Source organism: Hypanus sabinus, chromosome 5 (assembly GCF_030144855.1).
Source record: "Hypanus sabinus isolate sHypSab1 chromosome 5, sHypSab1.hap1, whole genome shotgun sequence".
NCBI lineage: Eukaryota > Metazoa > Chordata > Chondrichthyes > Myliobatiformes > Dasyatidae > Hypanus > Hypanus sabinus.
This window is the reverse complement of record NC_082710.1, coordinates 128,358,799-128,379,741: the sequence shown is the minus strand read 5'-3', so window position 1 is coordinate 128,379,741 and position 20,943 is coordinate 128,358,799.

Below are 20,943 nucleotides of genomic sequence, written 5' to 3'. Positions count from 1 at the left end.
CTGTGAGATTAGATCCAAATGTTTACTGTGGATTGCCCTGTCTGTAGTATTGAATCTGAGTGAAAATGAAAGCCAGAAATTAATACGTTTATGTTAGGTAAGTTGAAAGATATCGAACTCACAGTGGAAATCAAATTAAGGCACAGAGTAACTACTCTTTAAATGAATGATAGCACAGACATGAAGGGCTGACTGGTTTATTTGCCTGGCTGTGTTCCCAAGCTTATAGCAATGGCTAACAGTACAGAAGGAAGTGAATAGCAGGAACATTAGGTCTAAATATGGAAAGATTTGCCTTCTCTGACTGCAAGGGTCTTGGTAGATGGTGCAATCTTTAAGTGGTTATTCTGTTAACTTTGCGGAGTGCAGTCCTCTGCCAAGTGTTGTGGACTTTAAAGACAGAAACAAGAGCTAAAGGCAGCCTCCACTATATTAGAAATGACTGCAGGAACTTGTGTAGGGAATAGGCTATTTAAATTTGTGCAGCCTTTAAGTACATCATCTGGCATATTCCATCATAATATATTACTGTGTAAAGACCACTGATATGTTTTTTAAATATTCAGTTTCTTTCTATTTACCAGAAGGCACTGTTGCTGAATGTTGTGTAATTTAAGTTGTCTAACTTGTGCCTTTGCAGACATCACAGGCAAGTATTACATTTTGTATATACAGTTCTCATCCTCACCTTTAATAAACATCAGGGAAAAATAATATTATTAAACAAGAAGTTAATTTATAAATATTGCCAAATTCTGACCTCCAGATTTACTTCTTTGTAAAACATATTGCAGCTGGAGTCAGTATTACTCTGGATGGAATCTGCACTCAGTGTATTTTAATTGCAGACTGGAGCTGCTCAGGCTGGTTCTGAAGTTCATTGTTGCTTTTTCACTGGAAATTATCAATTGTGTTTACCTATACTTCACACAAGCGCGTGCGTGTCTTGAGTCACACTGCTGGCTGGCTCCGTTGGAAACACCTAATCCGTATCTGATTCGGTGTACTGGGCCAAGTACGAAAGATCACTGCTTGTAAGGAGACTACATTCTCCTCATGACCATCTGGGTTTCTGAGTGCTCCAGTTTCCTCCCATTGTCCAAAGACATACTGATTGGTAGGTTAATTATTAGGCCAGGGGCTGCTGGGTGGCAAGGATTGAAGGGCGGGACAGGCCTATTCCATTCTGTATATCAATAATAAAAAATAAAATAACAGCATCAACTGGCTGGAGTGCTCACTGACATTTGTAACCTGTTGCTTTGGCAATCTGAGGTATTCACCTGCTTCAAGCAGGCTTCAATCGTACTGATGCCCAAGAAGAACATGGTAACCTGCCTCAATGACTAACATCCAATAGTACCCACCATGATTAAGTGCTTTGAGAGGCTGGTGATGAAACATAGCAATTCCTGCCTGAGGAGTGACCACCTGAGGCTTCAGTTTATCTAACGTAACAACAGGTCAATAGCAGAGGCCTTTTCGTTGACTCTTCACTCAAACCTGGAGCATCTGGGCAATGAAAATGCACACATTAAGACATTCTTCAGTGATTACAGCTCTGCATACAACGTAGGAGGGGACTATGTTGAAAAATATAGATTTTCTAAAATTGACTCCTTCTACCTTAGGCCATGAACTTATCAATCACCCTTCATACTTAAAACAGAGGGTAATAGGTTCTTAATTATTAAGGGTGTCAAAGGATATGGGGAGAAGGCAGGTGAATGGGATTGAGAGGGTTAATCAATCAGCCATGTTGGAGTAGCAGGGAAAACTCAATGGGCCAATGACCTAATTTTGCTCCTATGTCTTATGGTCTTCTGGACTTAATACCATGATACTGTGTCTCACATGTTTGACCAGGGGAGTATAACTACAATTGTGAGGATCCCTGCTGCACCCAGTGACACTGTGATCTCTGTCTCGGAGGCCAACATCATGATCTCTTTCAGGAGGGTGCAGGCCCCGATGGAGTAGCTGGTAAGGCTCTGAAAGTGGTTGTGCCATCCAACTGGTGGGTGTACTCAAAGATATTTTTCAATCTCTCTTTGCTGTGGTCGGAAGTTCCCTCCTGTTTCAACAAGGCAACAATTACACCAGTGCCCAAGAATGCTTTGAGAGGTTAGTCATGGCTAGAATCAGCTCCTGCTTCAGGACCTGCCTATTGCCACAAAAAGTTCGTGGTAGACACAATTTCCAATGGCTCTTCACACAGCCTTAGATCACCTGGATAATACAGCATGTCAGGATGCTGCTTATTGACTACAGCTCAGTGTTTAACACCATCATTCCTATAGTCCTGATCAACAAGCTGCAGAACCTGAGTCACGATACATCTCTCTGCAAATGGATCTTTGACTTCCTACTGGAAGACCACAATCTGTGCAGATTAATAATAGCACCTCCACTTCACCGATGATCAACACTGGAGCTTCTCAGGGAGGTGTACTTAGCCCACTACTCCACTTGCTCCATACCCATGACTGTGTGGGCTAGGCACAGCTCCAATGCTATCTACAAATTTGTTGATATAACCATTGTAGGCAGAATCTCAGATGGAGATGAAAGTGTGTACAGGACCAAGATATACCAGCTAATTGAGTAGTGTCACAGCAACATCCTTGCACTGAGAATCAATAAGACCGAAGAGCTGATTATGGACTTCAGAAAGGGTAAGACGAGGGAACACAAACCAATCCTTATAGAGGGATCAGTAGAGGAGGGAGTAAGTAATTTCAAGTTCTTGGGTGTCAATATGTCTGACGAACTAACCTGGTCCCAAGATATTGATGCAGCTATAAAGAAGGCAAGACAGTGCATATCTTTCATTAGAAGTTTGAGCAAACTTGGTTTGTCACCTAGAACACACAAAAACTTCTACAGACGTATCATGGGGAGCATTCTGACAGGCTGCATCATTGTTTGATGTGGGGAGGCTACTGCACAGTATAAAAATAAGCTACAAAAGTTGTATAAAATTAGTCAGCTCCATCAATGGTACTGGACACTGTAGGATCCAAGATTTCTTCAAGGAATGGTGCCTCATAAAAGTGGTGTCCAATATTATGGAGCCCCATCACCCAGGACATGCCCTCTTCTCATTGCTTCCATCAAGAAGAAGGTACAGAAGCCTGAAGGCACACACTGAGCAATTCAGCAACAGCTTCTTCCCCCTGCCATCTGAACACAAAATGGACAGTGAACCCATGAACACTACCTCACTTTTTTAATTATTTCTGTTTTAGCATTATTTTTAATTTAACTATTTAACTCCAAGCTTACTGTATTTGATTTATTTACTTATTTTTTATATTTGAATTGACTTTATTACTTATATCCTTCATATACATGAGGAGTAAAAATCTTTATGTTATGTCTCTGACTAAATGAGCAATGTTCAATTTATTGCAATTTCTAATAATTAGTATATAGAATAGGACAGTTAATGTAACATAGAAATGCAATTGTATCAGCATGAATTTATCAGTCTGATGGCCTGGTGGAAGAAGCTGTCCCAGAGCCTGTTGGTCCTGTTTTTTTATGCTGCGGTATTGTTTCCCGGATGGTAGCTGCTGGAAAAGTTTGTGGTTGGTGTATCTCAGGTCCCCAGTGATCCTTTGGCCCCTTTTAACACACCTGTCTTTGTAAATGTCCTGAATAGTGGGAAGCTTGTTAAGTTGGTGCTTACACATCTACAGATGCGCTGGGCTGTCCACACCACTCTCTGCAGAGTACGGCGTTTGAGGGAAGTACAGTTTCCAGACCAGGCAGTGATGCAGCCAGTTAGGATGCTGACAATTGTGCCCCTGTAGAAAGTCCTTAGGATTTGGGGGCCCAAATCAAACTTCATCAACCATCTGAGGTGAAAGAAATTATCATGTATTGCATTGTATTGCTGCTGCAAACTAAACAAATTTCACAACATATGCTGATGATATTAATCCTGATTCTGACTCTGCTGTAGAGGCCTCTGTCTGTGATAACCAGTAACATACAGGGGAAAATAAAACCATCTGAACCTGCCTCTAAGGACTGCTTCTGCCATCTAAAAATTACATATTCTTACTTTGGAGACTAGAAGATACTACTGCTGTGAATCTTGGCTCAATGCCTCACTTCAATAGTTATTAGTGAGCAACATTTTGGATACCAGCTATCAAACCACTTCATGGTGATCTGCTAATTTCAAATACCTCTCACTTGTCTACATAAATGTTGATTAAAAGAATTAGCTGGTTCTCCAACTGTTCTCTAAGGAAGAGCTTCCAATGATTAATCTTTTATCTAAGGCCCTAATAATAAAAGTTCAATGGTTCAATGCATTTGCTTTATCGAAATTTCTCTTATTTGCTGTCACTTGAACAGATTCTTCCTCAGTGGAGTCTTCTCAGTAATCTGTCAGGAAATGAATGATCTGAATACTAGTTTGGGATCTAGCCTGAGGTTCCTGACAGGCCTTATATGGCAGAGAGACTGGCACTCCTTTCATGAACAGTTTTAAAAGATTAGGTCAGGAATTTGTACACTATGTATCCTGAAAAGTCACTGGTTGGATGAAATCAAGGTTGGTATGCTGGCTTGAAAGAAGCTGAAGTAGTTCAGAAGTTACTGAAGTACATGACCAGATCCCAGCTGCAGGTTTTGGTTATGATTGTAACCAGGGCTCTTTGGAGTCAATGCATCTGTCGAAATTTGGACATTTAGCCCACTGATATCCACTTGGATGTCACCATCCTTGACATAAACCTGCACCTTGAGCAAATTGTAATAACATATTCTTAAGTTGCTCACTTGTTTCAAAATGCTGATAGGATTCCAATTACCTTTGCATAATTTTAATCACAAAGAAATTGATGCCTGCGGTAGATTAGCCGAGATAACAGGGAATGAGGAAAATAATGTCAAAATCTCTATAATTTCCTGTTTTGTTATTTTCACAGCCTGGCATTAATTTTATATGACTTGGTGATGTATTAACTTTCAAATACCTGAAACATTTTAAATTTCTGTGTATATAACAGTTCCTCTCTGCATAACAGAAGAACACATATCATACAATAGTGTCTGTTTTAATACATTGTTATTGCACATTCATTAATTATTATTCTGTACTTTATTAATAGTTATTATATTATTATTATTATTATTATTATTATTATTATTATTGCTAAGTATGTTTTTAAATGTTGCTGCTGTAACTAGATAATTTCCACTCAGGATCAATAAAGTACTTATTAATATTATTATTATTATATGCTTTGCAAAATTTCATACTTGTCATCCTTAATTGCAACATCAGCATTAACAGTAGCAAAGTCTTCCTTAAAATCTTTTCCATGACTTCTGTCCTATTATGAATGCTACCCTTTTCTTTCATTAATTCTCTTGTTAATTATTAAAAAATATCCTCAGATTTTCTCTTGCTGTTATGTTCTTAATTTTCCTTCATATCTTCATTGTACATTGACTGCTCAGCTCTATAAGTCAAGAGGTATTATTAAAATAATACCAAATAGTAAAAAATATGGAAAAGCATGATCTTATTACAAAATAAACAAAATAAAGATCCAATTGAAGACAGCTCTATGGTAGAGCATGAGTTGGTTTATAATGTTCCATTGCTATTGTAGCATTGGGGTTGTGCAGGAAGATTCATAGAGCAGGTAGCTTTATGCTTCATGAAGCTCTCCTGTAAGCACATAAGTATAATTACAAAGAAAGCATGGCAGCACCCCTACTTCCTTCGGAGTTTGTGGAGATTCGGCATGACATCTAAAACTTTGAGAAACTTCTATAGATCTGTGGTGGAGAATACGTTGACTGCCTGCAGTATAGCTTGGTATGGAATCACAATACAGTTGAATGGAAATCCTACAATAAATGTTTTGGATACAGCCCAATGCATCATGGGTAAAGCCCTTTCAACCATTGCACACATCAACATGACACACGGACACAAAAAGCTGCATCCATCATTAGGGACCCCCACTACCCATGACATGCTCTCATCTCATCTCTGTCATTAGGAGGAAGTTACAAGAGCCTGGGGACTTGTACTACCTATTTCAGGAAAAGTTACTACCCTACAACCAGTAGGTACTTGAACCAGATTCACTCAACATCACTTGCCCTATCATGGAAATATTCCCACAGCCAATGGATTCACTTTTAAGGACTCTTCATTTCATACTCTCAAAATTTATTGTTTGTTTATTTATTTAGTATATTATTGCTTCTTTTTGCATTTGCGCAGTTTGTTGTCTTCTGTAGTCTGGTTGAATGCCCTAGTTGGGTGGTCTTTCATTAATTTTGATATAGTTACTAGATTTGTTGAGTGTGCCCAAAAGAAATTGAATGTCAGGGTTCTATATAGTGACATGTATGTACTTGGAGAATAAAACTTACTATGAACTTTAAAGTTTCCCTTTCTTGCCTTCTCTTACCTTTCTTGTGATGTGGAAGCAAACTGAACACATTTAAATGGGATGCTATGCTATAAATTGGCAAACCCAGACAGAGGTGCAGCTGAAGTCAGTAGTGGGCACAGCCTTGTTTTAATTGAAAAGCATACCCTCACCACTCTAATTACACAAACGGTGGCACCATTTGTGTCCTTTGCCCTCTCTCCTTCAACTTATTATTGATATTCCCTTTATTCTCTGCACCTTACATCTTGTTACAAGTCGAATGGAAGTTCATCGACTCAACATGTTCCCCACTCCTCAGCCATTTCCTGATTTGCGGAGTTTTCCCAGCAACTTTTTTTTATCTCAATGAAATTTCCAAACTCCATATTTTCAAGGTTTCACTTCTCCCTATCGGGTATAACATTTCTCTGTTCATTGCAGAGCAGGATGCAGTTTTTGGTTACGCTGTACTTCCTGAAATACCTTTGATGAGAATTCTAAAAATTAATTAAAGAACAACCAAGAACAGATGTAACTTCTAAATATATGACTCAGAGCCCAAATTTAAACATGTATAAAATAATAATATGCTTATTTTAATCATTGTGCCCTCATACCACAATGGTAACTTAATGGCAGAAGCAACTTCCTGTAATCACTTTGATGAAAGAATGTCTTTTAATTATTTTAAGTACTGAACATTTTAAAATGATAGTCTTAAGACATCATGAACTTATCATAACAAAAAGGAGAAAGGACATGATATAAAAAGGAGTAATTTATTATACTGTATTCTTGCTTTACTTACCCAGCCTCTTCCACAACTTGCAACAATTCACATTTAAATGTCCTATGAGCTTAGTAAACATTTTCAATTGCAAGACCAAGTGATATGATGGAAACTATTTCAATTTGCCTGGTTAAGTTAACAATGCATAATGAGTAACACAAGTCAGGATTTATAAGGCAAAAGGAAAAAGTGATGTTTGGGACATACTAAGCATATTGTTTGTGTATCCAGAGCTAAAAGACTGCTTTATACCATAGTACGGCACTTGCAAAGCTGAGATACAAGATGTTCTGGGTATTCTTGGAGATAGAGAGAAAAATATTACTGACATACATAGTTTTTAATAATCTATCTAGCAATCTTAAAGCAATATATTTCATCACAAAGAAGAGAAAATCTGCAGATGCTGGAAATCTGAACAACACAAACAAAATGCTGGAGGAACTTTGCAGGTTAGGCAGCAATGGATGAGAGTAGTGGGAAGAGGTAGAGTAGCAAATGGCATGGGAGATGAAACCCTGGATTATGCTGTAGCCTAATTTGAGGATGGCTCTACTATTATAATGAATTATCACATAACAGTATTTCATAATATGAAGGATATTCCCAATGGAACATTATAACCAAAACATCAGTCCTCCCCCCAACCCCCCACAAATGCTGCTCAACTGGCTGAGTTCCTCAAGTAGATTCAATAATCAAAGATTAAAAGTACATTTATTATCAAGCTATGTATGCAGTGTATAACCTTGAAATTCATCTTCCCCACAGACAGCCACGAAACAAAGAAGAAACACGGAACCAACCTGTTCAAAGAAAAAACAAGAAAAAAACATCAAACATCAACACTGCCCCCCAACCCCCCAACCCCCCAAGCACACATGCAAAAAATTGCGCAAGTGGAAATGCAAAAAAAAGAACAAAAAGCACAGGATATAAAACACAAAGTCAAAAGGCGTATTTCAGTTCAGTTCAGCTTTGAGTTGACTATCTGCAGGCCACCCCGATTCAAAGATACCCCAAAAATAGTAACCAAAAGTGTGACCAGAGCTAGAACACATCATAAACCCAAATCTGAGTTCAAGTGAACTCTGAGTGAAATCTGAGTTCAAGTTCAAGTTTAATCCACCCATGTTGATTAAACCTTGCTCCAGCACCACTTGCCAACAGCATCAAGGGAGGGAGAGATCACATGAATTCAAGGACCTTCCCTCGGGAGCAGTAAGCAGGAGACCACCACACGCAGACACCTTCTCCTGCAGCAGCAAGGAAGAGGCTGGTAGGGAATGCTGAACACTTGCTCGCTCTCCGTACCCACCTCGATGATTTCAGTCTTCCTCTGCGCTTTAGTTGACAAGAGATGGAGTCAATCCTGGCTTCCTGGCCTCCATAGTATGTTGCTCCAGCTTCCAGCATCTTGTGTCTCTTGAATCTCCATTTCATAGTAGTAGTTGTGAATGAATGATAAGAAGGAAAAAGGATAATAGAAGGTGGTTGGGAAAAAGGGGATTTACTTTCAATGAAAGAGGACCTGCACAGAAATGTTTCTTATGATTCTGCTTGAGAGGGAGCTACTGTTGACCATGTTTAGGTTGTAGACCCTTTCTCTGATTCAATGTCCATCGTAGTGTCCCATAATCTGTCACCAAACGTATCTCAGTTGAAGCTAATGAGAGAGAAGCAAAGCAATGAACAATGAGAAAAGAGGAAGGGAAAAGCAGAATTAATCATGCAGAAATATAAATGCATCAGTAAGAGAGAAAAGAGAGTAAGGGGAGAATTGAGACCAAGGTTGTATCTGTTAAACAACTATTGTAGTCACTTATGGCTGTTGAACTCTGCTTCTGAAACAGTTCCATTGAAGTAATCACTTACATATTGTGCGTTTACAACAGAGCATGAATTATCACCTTCCTGTATTTTATAATGTACTCTGTAAAACAACAGGCAAGTTCAATCAGTGAGTCTATGATTCCTGGAATAAATATTGCTGAGGAAAAAAATTCAGACCTTTGTTTCACTTAACACTGTGTTATGGTCCTTGTTATAACTCTAACCTCTCTGCTCATTTTCCAAATTTCTGATGTTCACAAAATTAGGTGCTGTTGCAAATTAAAAATGACAGTTTTGAATGTTATCCTAAATGTAATTTATTTTAATGAAGTAAATATTTGAGGCTGAAAATAGCCTAACTGGTAAATAGAGTTTTAATTTCAGAAAGAGATTTTAGATCTGTATTTTCCTGTGTAGCTGTGAACAGAGGAGTTCATCAAAGATCAAGGGAAAACAAAAGTAATATGACAGCTTACAGTCAACTTACATACTTTGAAGTTACTGGGGTAAGCTGAGATGAAAAACAATCTGAATCAACTTGAATCAATCTCAAAGGGGCCACAGGTTAGAAAATTATCAACAAGTTAAGGGCAATTAGATTTGCTTCCTTCTCCTGTGCAACGCCATCCAGGATGACTAATGAAAGGCTGCTAACTAATGGAAGGTTTTGGAGGATGCCCTCTAGATATGGTAGTCCCAGCTTTGCTCTGCACCACCTCTGGAATGGCAGTGGAGTTTTCCAATGATTGGGTGATAGCAAGGCCATTGGTACAAACTTGGTCTTCCCAGGGAAAGCACTTCAGTGCTGTAGAAGACTGAGTATTGAATTGTAAGTCCTTGCATGTTCTTTTGTATTGCGTAATTCACAAAATGATGGCAGTAGTCTTAACTTTCACTGCAAGACTCAAATGGTGGCTGTACTGGAACCGCTGATGACCATCAGATGAGGGATTAGTTAGTTCCATGAGTGTGTAAACTGGAATGGTCATCATGTCGGCTCTAATCTCCACTATGTTCCAACCTCCTCTCCCATCCCAAAGATAGGTTAATAGGAAAATTGGCTTTGTAACTTACCCTGTAGTACAGGTAAATGGCAAAAGATATTAAAGGGGAATTAGAAACATAGAAACGTAGAAAATCTACAGCACAATACAGGCCATTCGGCCCACAATCCTGTGCCAAACATGCATTTACTTTAGAAATTACCTAGGGTTACACATAGCCCTCTAATTTTCTAAGCTCCATGTACCTATCCAGGAGTCTCTTAAAAAACCCTATCATATCTGCCTCTACCACTGTCACCAGCAGCCCATTCCACGCACTCACCTCTCTCTGCATAAAAAATTTATCCCTAACATCTCTGTACCTACTTCCAAGCACCTTAAAACTGTGATAGCCATTTCAGTCCTGGGAAAAAACCTCTGACTATCCACATGGTCAATGCCTCTCATCATTCTATACACCTCTATCAGGTCACCCCTTATACTGTCACTCCAAGGAGAAAAGGCCAAGTTCACTCAACCTATTCTCATAAGAATTCTCCCCAATCCAGGCAACATCATTCTAAATTTCCTCTGCTCCCTTTCTATAGTTTCTACATCCTTCCTGTAGTGAGGTGACCAGAACTGAGCACAATACTCCAGGTGGGGTCCCATGCCTCCTTACTTTCTAAATAAGCCTAGCATGGGGTACCTTATCAAATGCCTTGCTAAAATCCATATACACTACATCTACTGCTCTGTGTTCATCAGCGTGTTTAGTCACATCCTCAAAAATTCAATCAGGCTTGCCTTTCACAAAGTCATGCTGACTGTTCCTAATCATGTTATGCCTCTCCAGATATTCATAAATCCTGCCTCTCAGGATCTTTTTCATCAACACACCAAACACTGAAGTAAGACTCACTGGTCTATATTTTCTTGGGCTATCTCTACTCCCTTTCTTGAATAAAGGAAAAACATCTGCAACCCTCCAATCCTCTGGAACCTCCCCATCCCCATTGATGATGGAAAGATAATTGCCAGTGGATCTTTAATCTCCTCCCTCAACTCCCATAGTAGCCTGGAGTCCATTTCGTCCGGTACTTGAGACTTATCCAACTTGATGCTTTCCAAAAGCTTCAGCACACCCTCTTTCTTAATGTCTATATGCTCAAGCTTTTGAATCTGCTGTAAGTTTTCTCTACAGTTGCCAAGATTCTTTTCTGTAGCAAATACTAAAGCAAAGTATGCATTAAGTCTCTTAGCTATCTCCTCAAGTTCCAGACACACTTCACCACTATCACACTTGATTGGTCCTATTCTCTCACGTCTTATCCTCTTGCTCTTCACATACTTATAGAATGCCTTGGGGTTTTCTTTAATCCTGCTCACCAAGGCCTTCTCATGGCCCCTTCTGGTGCTCCTAATTTAATTCTTAAGCTCCTTCCTGCTAGCTTTATAATCTTCTAGATCTCTCTCATTACCTAGTTTTTTGAACGTTTCATAAGTTTTTCTTTTCTCCTTGACTAAACTTTCAACTGCCTTTGTACACCACAGTTCCTGTACCCTACCGTCCTTCCCCTCTCATTGGAACATACCTATGCAGAACGCCATGCAAACATCCCCTGAATTGATGGATGTTTGAGAGAGAATGGGTGTACAGCCACACAGAAATATGACAAAGCACAATAGAACATGGTATTTGCTCTATTATGAGCCAGGGTGGACCTTATGGGTTGAATGGCTTCCTTCTATGTTGGAATATGTAAGTGAGTAAGTGAACTTAGTGAGTAAGCAAGCTACACACATTAGTTCCTTGTCATTGAACATAGTATTTCTAGCAGTCTTGCTTGCTGCCTACATTCTTATGAGTTAAACCTTATGTCAAGGGCCTTGTGGCTTCCGATGGAGCATTGAGTTTCTAGGGTTTTGAGCACCTGTATTTACTAATCAATATCTTAACTAAAGTTGATAAGCCCTTGTGTTTTTGGTTTAATCGTTTCATTAATTACTGCTAGCACGTGTTTCCTGCATTCTATGATTATTTAAAGAGCATCCTGATTCAGTGCCTGAGTGGGGTCATTGTGTCAGAAAGAATGAATGGTCTTGTGGTGTCACGCAGTCTCTCCTCTGAGGTTCTGTAGGTATTCTGATGTCTATCCTCTTGTTTCATCTTTTCCTGGGGGTTCAGTGCAGTATCCTTGCTGTTCCTAGTAGCGCGCTCTTTTAGACCAAGATCTCAGATGTCGTACCTGGGGTTGGTTGGAGCCACTATCCCAGTCCAAGTGTCACAGCTCCAAGTGCTCCTATCACCACTGGATTACTCTGGTTTTAAACTTCCTTTCTATCTGCACTTTCAACTGGTATTTGTCCAACTTCTCATATTCTTTCTTCCTGATGTTACCGTCAACGAGGATTGCCACATCCATTACTGTTGCTTTCTTCTGTTCCTTGTCCAGTATTACTATGTCTAGGTGGTAAGACAGTACCTGTGATCTGTCTGTTTTTGGAAATCCCGCAGGATCTTAGCTTTGTCATTCTCCATTACTTTCGCAGGTGTTTCCCATTTGGACTTGGGAGAGTCCAACACATACTCACCACAGATGTTTCTGTATATAATTCCTGCAACTTAGTTGAGCTGTTCAGTGTATGCTGTCCCCTGTCTGCATCTTACACCCTGCTGCAATGTGCTGGTTGGTTTCAGTAGATTCCTTGCACAGTCTGCATCTTGCTTGGTGTGATGAACCCCCTGCTTCTGTTGTTCTTGTGTTCAGCGCCTGTTCTGGTGCAGCCATGAACAAAAACCTCTGTACTGTCCCTCAACCCTTCCATTTTCAGCCGTTGGTAGGACTTTCTTATGTCAGCCACCTCTGATATCTGGCGATGGTAGATCCCATTCAGTGGCTTGTCCTGCCATGGTTCCTGGGCCCCTGGCTCTGCTTCAGCCACCTCCATTTCCATGTCCCTGCCTGCTGTCTGAGATATTCTCCCAGATCTTCCTGACAAACTCATGGATGTTTTGCATTTCTTTCAGGACTGTGGCCTTGACACTTCCAGGACCCATTCTCATTTATTCCAGTGGGTGTACAGTTGCTTGACGTTGGTCTTTGGGTGGAATTCAGTGATGCCAGTGATATTAAACCTGATTCTGATTTTGAACAGTTATTATCCTTCTATCATTGGGCTCCAGAACCAATGTAAATGACTTCTCTCACCTCAACACTGAACTGATTCCGCAATATATGGACTCTCTTTCACAGGCTCTACAACTCATACTGTCAATATTAACTTTTACTTATTTATTTATTATTGTTGTATTTTTTCTCAGCTCAAGCTGGGAAAACATGAGATACAAGCATAGCCAACCCTTTTCATTTCACAGTTGCTAGGAACTTTAGGATTATTCTAATGGTGCTTTGTGTTGCGGTTTTCTGGAGATTTACATGAATATTGCTGTGTAGGCCTAATTGTTATATGCTATTGTAACTTATCGTTATTATTTGTTTGTTGCACATTGTTTACTTTTTGTTCTAATTGTATTCCTTTTTGTATAAATTTGTATATTTCATGTTTAAGCATGTTTTTCTTGTGAATATTGCGTGTTTAATGCTAAAGATTGTTGTCAGTCTTTGTGTGTCATTTTTCATTTATTCTGTTGCATTTCTTTGTTCTGCTGTGAATGCTTATAACAAAATGAATCTCAGAGTAGTATATGGTGACGTATACATACATTCTTTGATAATAAATTTACTTTGAACTTGGAACTTTTAAATATGACGTTCTATGCCAGAGTCCACACAATTAAGTTAAAATTGGAACTGCTTTAGCAAACAAACGTTAAAATGCTATTTGTACTAAGTTCCAAATTAGTCCCAAAAATACAAGAAATGTGAAATAATAAGACTAGATAACTCACAGTAAAATTTTAAGGAAGTAACCCCTCTGTTCTGTCCTCTTGGTCTCTGCACTAAATGGTCTCATTTGTGCCTCAACATATAACCAACGGGAGAGTTGTCCTGAATTGTCATGATTTATCTTATAAAAACAACAAAGAGCAGAAAGAAAATGACCCTTAATAAAAAAAAACAAAATACATATAGAATGAAATCTCAAATGTTGCTTAAATTTTATCTTCCATTGAATAAAACAGATTCTATGCTTCACTTCCACCCTGATGCCCGTTTTTTTTCCCTATCCTTTCATTTCCTGGATCAAAGTCCAAAGGATCCATTGATTTCAGTCTTGAACATATTTAGTGACTGAGTATTTGTGAGGTGGTGAATTTCAAAGATTTCTGCCTGTCTTTGAGAAGGCATTTCTGAAATGGCCAGCACTATATCCTGACATGTTGTTCACAAGTTGAAGGCCCTCCAGCTGAGCTGGGTACATTGAGACTGATTTGTGAACTAATTCTCTGTAAGGACCTATTTTGGAGCTGAACCCCAGCTCCACCAATTGTGGTCCCTAATGCCGAAAGAGATAAAGCTAGGGGAAGGAACACCCATGTTAGATGTGTCCCGATTACTCTGGCAGAAGTGAGGCAAAATTGTGCATAAGGACCACCTGCAAATGCACTCCTGGATTCTGGGCTGGCATAGGCTTATAAAGCCAGAGCTTTATGAAAGGGCCCAATTGACAGAGTATGGATGGTAAGGGAGAGCACCTAGCTTGCCAATATCCACCTCTGTTGCCTCTACTGCTATTATTGTTCTTTCCAAGTGGAACACAATGTGGAGACAGAATTTGTTGCAAATCTGTTAATGATGAGCCGCTTCTCTTAGATACTTCCTCGCTGTTATACCAGAGATATATTGGGCTTCATCATTAAGTTAACATCAGCCTGGATTTTCAGGAAGGTTTTGACAAGTTGGTCAGCAACTGATGTAAAAACCACATTGTAGATAGAATTTGAAGAACGATCAAATTAAAATATGAGAGAATTTTAGTGTCAAGGGAAATAGAACTGGAGCAGGCTGGAGGGTCAAAGAGAATGAAAAGTTTAGTGATTTTGGAGATGATTGGTGTATATCAACAAAGGTGGATATGCCATTTGTGATTGCTAAATTCAGATCTGAAAAATGACAGAAGATGCCAGAATCAGCATGGGTGTGTGTATGTGTGTTTACGTGTATCTAAGACTGGATGTTAAGGAGGCAATCACTGTGCGTGTTAGGAGATAACAGGGAAAAAAGACTTCCCAAGGAAAGTCTATTTAAATCATGGAGAATCCAGACTTATCTCCATCAACACCACAAATTCACGGTACATCATTAAAGACCCCTCACACCCTCTCCATAAACTATTTGTTCTTCTGTCATCAGGCAAACGTTACAGGAGCATCAAAACAAAAACCACAAGGCTACTAAACAGCTTCCTCCCACAGGCAGTCAGACTGCTAAATAGCTGCTCTACCTGACTCTGCTTTGGACACTTTTAACTTGCACTGGACACTTATAACTCGATTTTAACCGACATGTGGCTGTTGTGTTTTACTATTTATTGTTGTGTTTATTATTTAGTGTTGCATTTGTTTCATTATGATTGCACTTGCCCCGGGAAACGCTGTCTCATTCTGCCCTTCAGAGCTGATGTACCGTAAGAATGACAATAAAGATGAAGATCAAGGGCATGTGGTCCACATATGCAACCCATCATGCATTTTCAGTGACTGGTACCAGTGTCTTTGCCCAGCAGCCTAAATAAGGCAGACTTAAATATTAATAAACTTGGCTAGAAATTAATTCACTGTTGCATGTGATAAAATGGCATTTTGGGCAACATCTATGGATTGTGCTTTGTTTCTGTCATTTGGATCTATTGGTGACATATGCAGCTAAACTGGGTCTATATACACTGAGTGGCCATTTTATTAGGTATACCTGTGTATCTGCTTATTAATGCAAATATCTGATCAATTAATCATGTGGCAGCAATTCAATGCATAAAAGTATGCAGGCATAGCCAACAGGTTCAGCTGTAGTTCTGACCAAGCATCAAATGGAGAAGAAACATGATCTAAGTAACTTTGAACCTGGTATGATTGTTGGTTTGAGTATCTCAGAAACTGCTGATTTCCTGGGATTTCCACACACAACAGTCTCTGGAGTTTACAAAGAATAGTGCAAAAAAAGTGAACAAAGAAAAAATCACCCAATGAGCGGCCGTTCTGCAGACGAAAGCACCTTGTTAATGAGAAAAGTCAGAGCAGAACGGCCAGGCTGGTTCAAGCTGACAGGAAGGTGGCAGGAAGATGGCCAAGCATTACAACAGCAATGTGTAGAACAGCATCTCTGAACACAGCACCTCAAACCTTGAAGTAGATGGGTTACAGGAGCAAAAGACCACACCTCGTTCCACTCTTGTATCGAATAAAGTGGCCACTGGGTGTATGTGGCTTGGGACAAATTTCTATCTCCCAATTTCTTCAAAAGTAGCACTATGATTCAGGTGTTAGTGAGGAAATACAAGGATCCAGAAAGCTGTAATGTACCTGCAGCCATTCTGCTCATGAAATTGCTACCAGTGTGTTAGTTTGTATTTGTAAAGTCTAGGTTTATCTCACTCTCTATGTCATTCCACACATTCTCGTTCTCCAAATAATTATGTAGTTCTTCTAGACTTCAGCCTGCTCCTGAGGCAACTTGACTTTTGCGTTCTGTAAAGAACTTTATTTCAACATCCTTTAATTCTTCTTGTGATAAGCTTAAACCTACATTTAAGTATTTCTTCACCATAAAACAGAAACAAGTAATAAATATTTATTTTAACCCAGGAAGATCTCTATCAAGACATTTTTGGTCACTTGGAAAGATGCCTAATACCTTGAGTGGTTATAGCATCAGTTACTCTTCTTTGTGGCCCAGTGAATGAATCCACACATTTTACATTAGTTCTTTCCATAATCAATTATTAATTCTGTACATACATGCCGCTGTTCTTGCGAAGACATCGGATTGTGTATGGTGAGAGAGATTTCAAAAGAAGTGGGCAGGGGATGTCCGGGCATTCTACTTGCCAAGGTTCCCGAGGAGACGTTGGATTGCGTAGTGTGAGAGAGATGTCAAAAGAAGCAAGCAGGGGTAGTTGAGACATTCTCTATGCCACAGTTATTTAGGACTTGTTGGATTGTGCATAATCAGGCACTTGGCAAGCTCCAATAAAAATGTTAGGTATAAGAGTAGCAGGCATTATGGGAGTAGCCATTGTGAGAGTGGGCCAGGGTTAGAGAGCGGAGTTCAGGCTTTGGCTTTGGCGGGAAGAGCTGGAGACTGTAGGTAGACTTTCTCATTTAAATTTTCTTGCCTTCTTATTGCAGTGGAGATGCCAGGCAGGACAGTGGAATGCTCCTCTTGCGGGATGCAGAAAGGCAAGGAGACCTCCAACGTCCCTGATGACTAGGCCTGCAAGAAGTGTTTCCAGCTGCAGCTTCTTTCAGACCATGTTAAAGAATTGGAGCTAGGGCTGGATGAACTCTGAATGGAGGTCATTTAAAGGTGAAATTTTGAGGGTACAGAATCTTTATCTTCCTGTTAGTTTGAAAGGAAAGGTGAAATGTTTGAGAGAGCCATGGTTTTCAAGGGATATTGGAAACTTTAAAATAAGATACGAGGTTGCTTTGGCAAGTAAGGTGAAATTAAATCTGAAGGGTGTCTCCAGTTATATTAATAACAAAAGGATAGTGAGGGATAAAATTGGTCCCTTAGAGAATCAGAGTGGACAGCTATGTGTGGAGCCCAAAGAGATGGGGGGAGATTTTGAACAATTTCTTTTCTTCGGTATTCACTAAGGAAAAGAATATTGAATTGTGTAAGGTAAGGGAGACAAGTAGAGAAGTTATGGAAACTACGACAATTAAAGAGGAGGAACTACTGGCGCTTTTAAGGAATATAAAAGTAGATAAATCTTCGGGTCCTGACAGGATATCCCTAGGACCTTGAGGGAATTTAGTGTAGAAATAGCAAGGGCCCTGACAGAAATATTTCAAATGTCATTAGAAATGGGGATGATGCCAGAGGATTGATGTATTGCACATGTGGTTCCATTGTTTAAAAAGGGTTCTAAGAGTAAACCTAGCAATTATAGACCTAAAAACACAAAATACTGGCAGAACTCAGCAGGCCAGACAGCATCTATGGGAGGAGGTAGTGACAACGTTTCGGGCTGAAACCCTTCATCAGGAGTGAAGTAACATGGGATGGTTGAGGGGGGATAAGAAGTGGGGGGAGGGATGAAGTAGAGAGCTGAGAAGTGATAGGTTGAAGGGAAATGGGCTGGGGGAAGGTGGAGAATTATGGGAAATAAAAGAGAAAGAAAGGTAGGGCTGGGAGAGGTAATAGTCAGGGGGGGAAAGAGAGAGAAAGAGAACCAGACAAAAATTATACAAACTTTGTAGATAGGGATGGGATAAGAGGGGGCAGGGGTATCAATGGAGGTCTGTGAGTTGAATTATAGACCTGTCAGTTTGACATCAGTGATGGGTAAATTAATGGAAAGTATTCTTAGAGATGTATATATAATTATCTGGATAGACAGGGTCTGATTAGGAACGGTCAGCATGGATTTGTGCGTGGAAGGTCACGTTTGACAAATCTTATTGAATTTTTTGAACAGGTTACGAGGAAAGTTGACGAGGGTGAATCAGTGGATGTTGTCTATAAGGCCTTTGACAAAGTTCCGCATGGAAGGTTAGTTAGGAAGGTTCAATCGTTAGGTATTAATATTGAGGTAGTAAAATGGTTTCAACAGTGGCTGGATGTGAGATGCCAGAGAGTAGTGGTGGATAACTGTTTGTCAGGTTGGAGGCTGGTGACTAGCGGTGTGCCTCAGGGATCTGTACTAGTTCCAATGTTGTTTGTCATATTCATTAATGATCTGGATGATGGGGTGGTAAATTGGATTAGTAAGTATACAGATGATACTGAGATAGGTGGCGATGTGGATAATGAAGTAAGTTTTCAAAGCTTGCAGACAGATTTAGGCCAGTTAGAAGAGTGGGCTGAACGATGGCAGATGGAGTTTAATGCTGAAAAGTGTGAGGTGCTACACTTTGGTAGGAATAATCCAAATAGGACATACATGATAAATGGTAGGGCATTGAAGAATGCAGTAGAAGAAAGTGATTTAGGAATAATGGTGCATAGTTCCCTGAAGGTGGAATCTCATATGGATAGGGTGGTGAAGAAAGCTTTTGGTATGCTGGCCTTTATAAATTGGAGCATTGACTATTGGAGTTGGAATGTAATGTTAAAATTGTACAAGGCATTGGTAAGGCCGAATTTGGAGTATTGTGTACAGTTCTGATCACTGAATTATAGGAAAGATGTCAACAAAATAGAGAGAGTACAGAGAAGATTTACTAGAATGTTACCTGGGTTTCAGCACCTAAGTTACAGGGAAAGGTTGAACAAGTTAGGTCTTTATTCTTTGGAGCATAGAAGGTTGAGGGGGGATGATAGAGGTATTTAAAATTATGAGGGGGATAGATAGAGTTGACATGGATCTGCTTTTTCCATTGAGAGTAGGGGAGATTCAAACAAGAGGACATGAGTTGAGAGTTAGGGGGCAAAAGTTTAAGGGTAACACAAGGGGGAATTTCTTTATTCAGAGAGTGGTAGCTGTGTGGGACGAGCTTCCAGCAGAAGTGGTAGAGGCAGGTTCGGTATTGTCATTTAAAGTAAAATTGGATAGGTATATGGACAGGAAAGGAATGGAGGATTATAGGCTGAGTGCGGGCCAGTGGGACTAGGTGAGCGTAAGCATTCAGTACAGACTAGAAGGGCCGAGATGGTCTGTTTCCGTGCTGAAACTGTTATATGGTAATATGGAAACATTCAGGAGGCTGAGAGGTTGATAAACAGGTGATACAGGAAAATAGTTACACCCAAGGTGAAGGGCACAGGTTACTGGGAACTGTCAAGAGGAGGGAAGGGTATAGGCAGCTGGTGCAGAGTACCCCTGTGGCTGTTCCATCAACAATAGGTATACAACTTTGGATACAGTGAACTTTAGGCTGTGGTAATGTGACAACATTTACATCAGTTAAAACAATAGCTGAAAATTAGAACTATGGGTAAGTCATTTATTGCATGAATCAATTTATTATTGAAGTTGGCGTGTTCACTGTTTTCGGGCAACAAGTAGAATTATTCACAGGCATTGCAGTAATTGATGGTGTTTGATACAAGATGTAGCATGCAGCAAATCATTTGGTTTAAATAAGTGTCTCTACAAGAGAAAATCAATATTACCAATGAGTGCCAGGCTGGCTATTTGTGGGCAAAGAGGTGGGAAGATTTGATTTTGGTTACTATTACTATGAGAGGAGCTGAGTGCTTGCAGATGGCTATAACTTTGTTGCTGATCACCCTACACACATTCAGTGCTAGCAACCAGGTTTTTTTCTCCATAGGACCTAGTTCAAGTTACTTTTTGAACATAGAGAGGAGTGATTCACTCCATTAGGACTTTACTGTGGAAAGCTATCAGCATCAGAGAGTATCCACTGGATGGAGGGAGGTGGTGGTTTGGGGGTGGGGAGAGGATGGGGGGAGAGAGAGAGAGGTAGAGAGGGAGGGAGAGAGAGTAGGAGAGGGAGAGGGAGATGGAAGGGAGAGGAAAAAAGAGAGAGGGAAAACATACTAGAGAAAAGATAACTCTTGTGGGAATAACTTTTGTAACAGTGAAATACAACAACTGACGTGCCTTATTGGGCTTGCATGTGGGAAAAACAGGAGGTCCAACATTGTGGAGAAGTGACTGGCTGAGACAAGTACAAATTGATTGCAGATTCATCCATCATTTGCATGCTGCACCCCCTGCAAAAGAATCAACTGAAAGTGAATTAAGAAAGGTACTAGATCATGACACTGCAGTGTTCAAGTTGGTATTGGATTAATCAAACATATCAAGGGAAAATCGCATTAAATGAAAA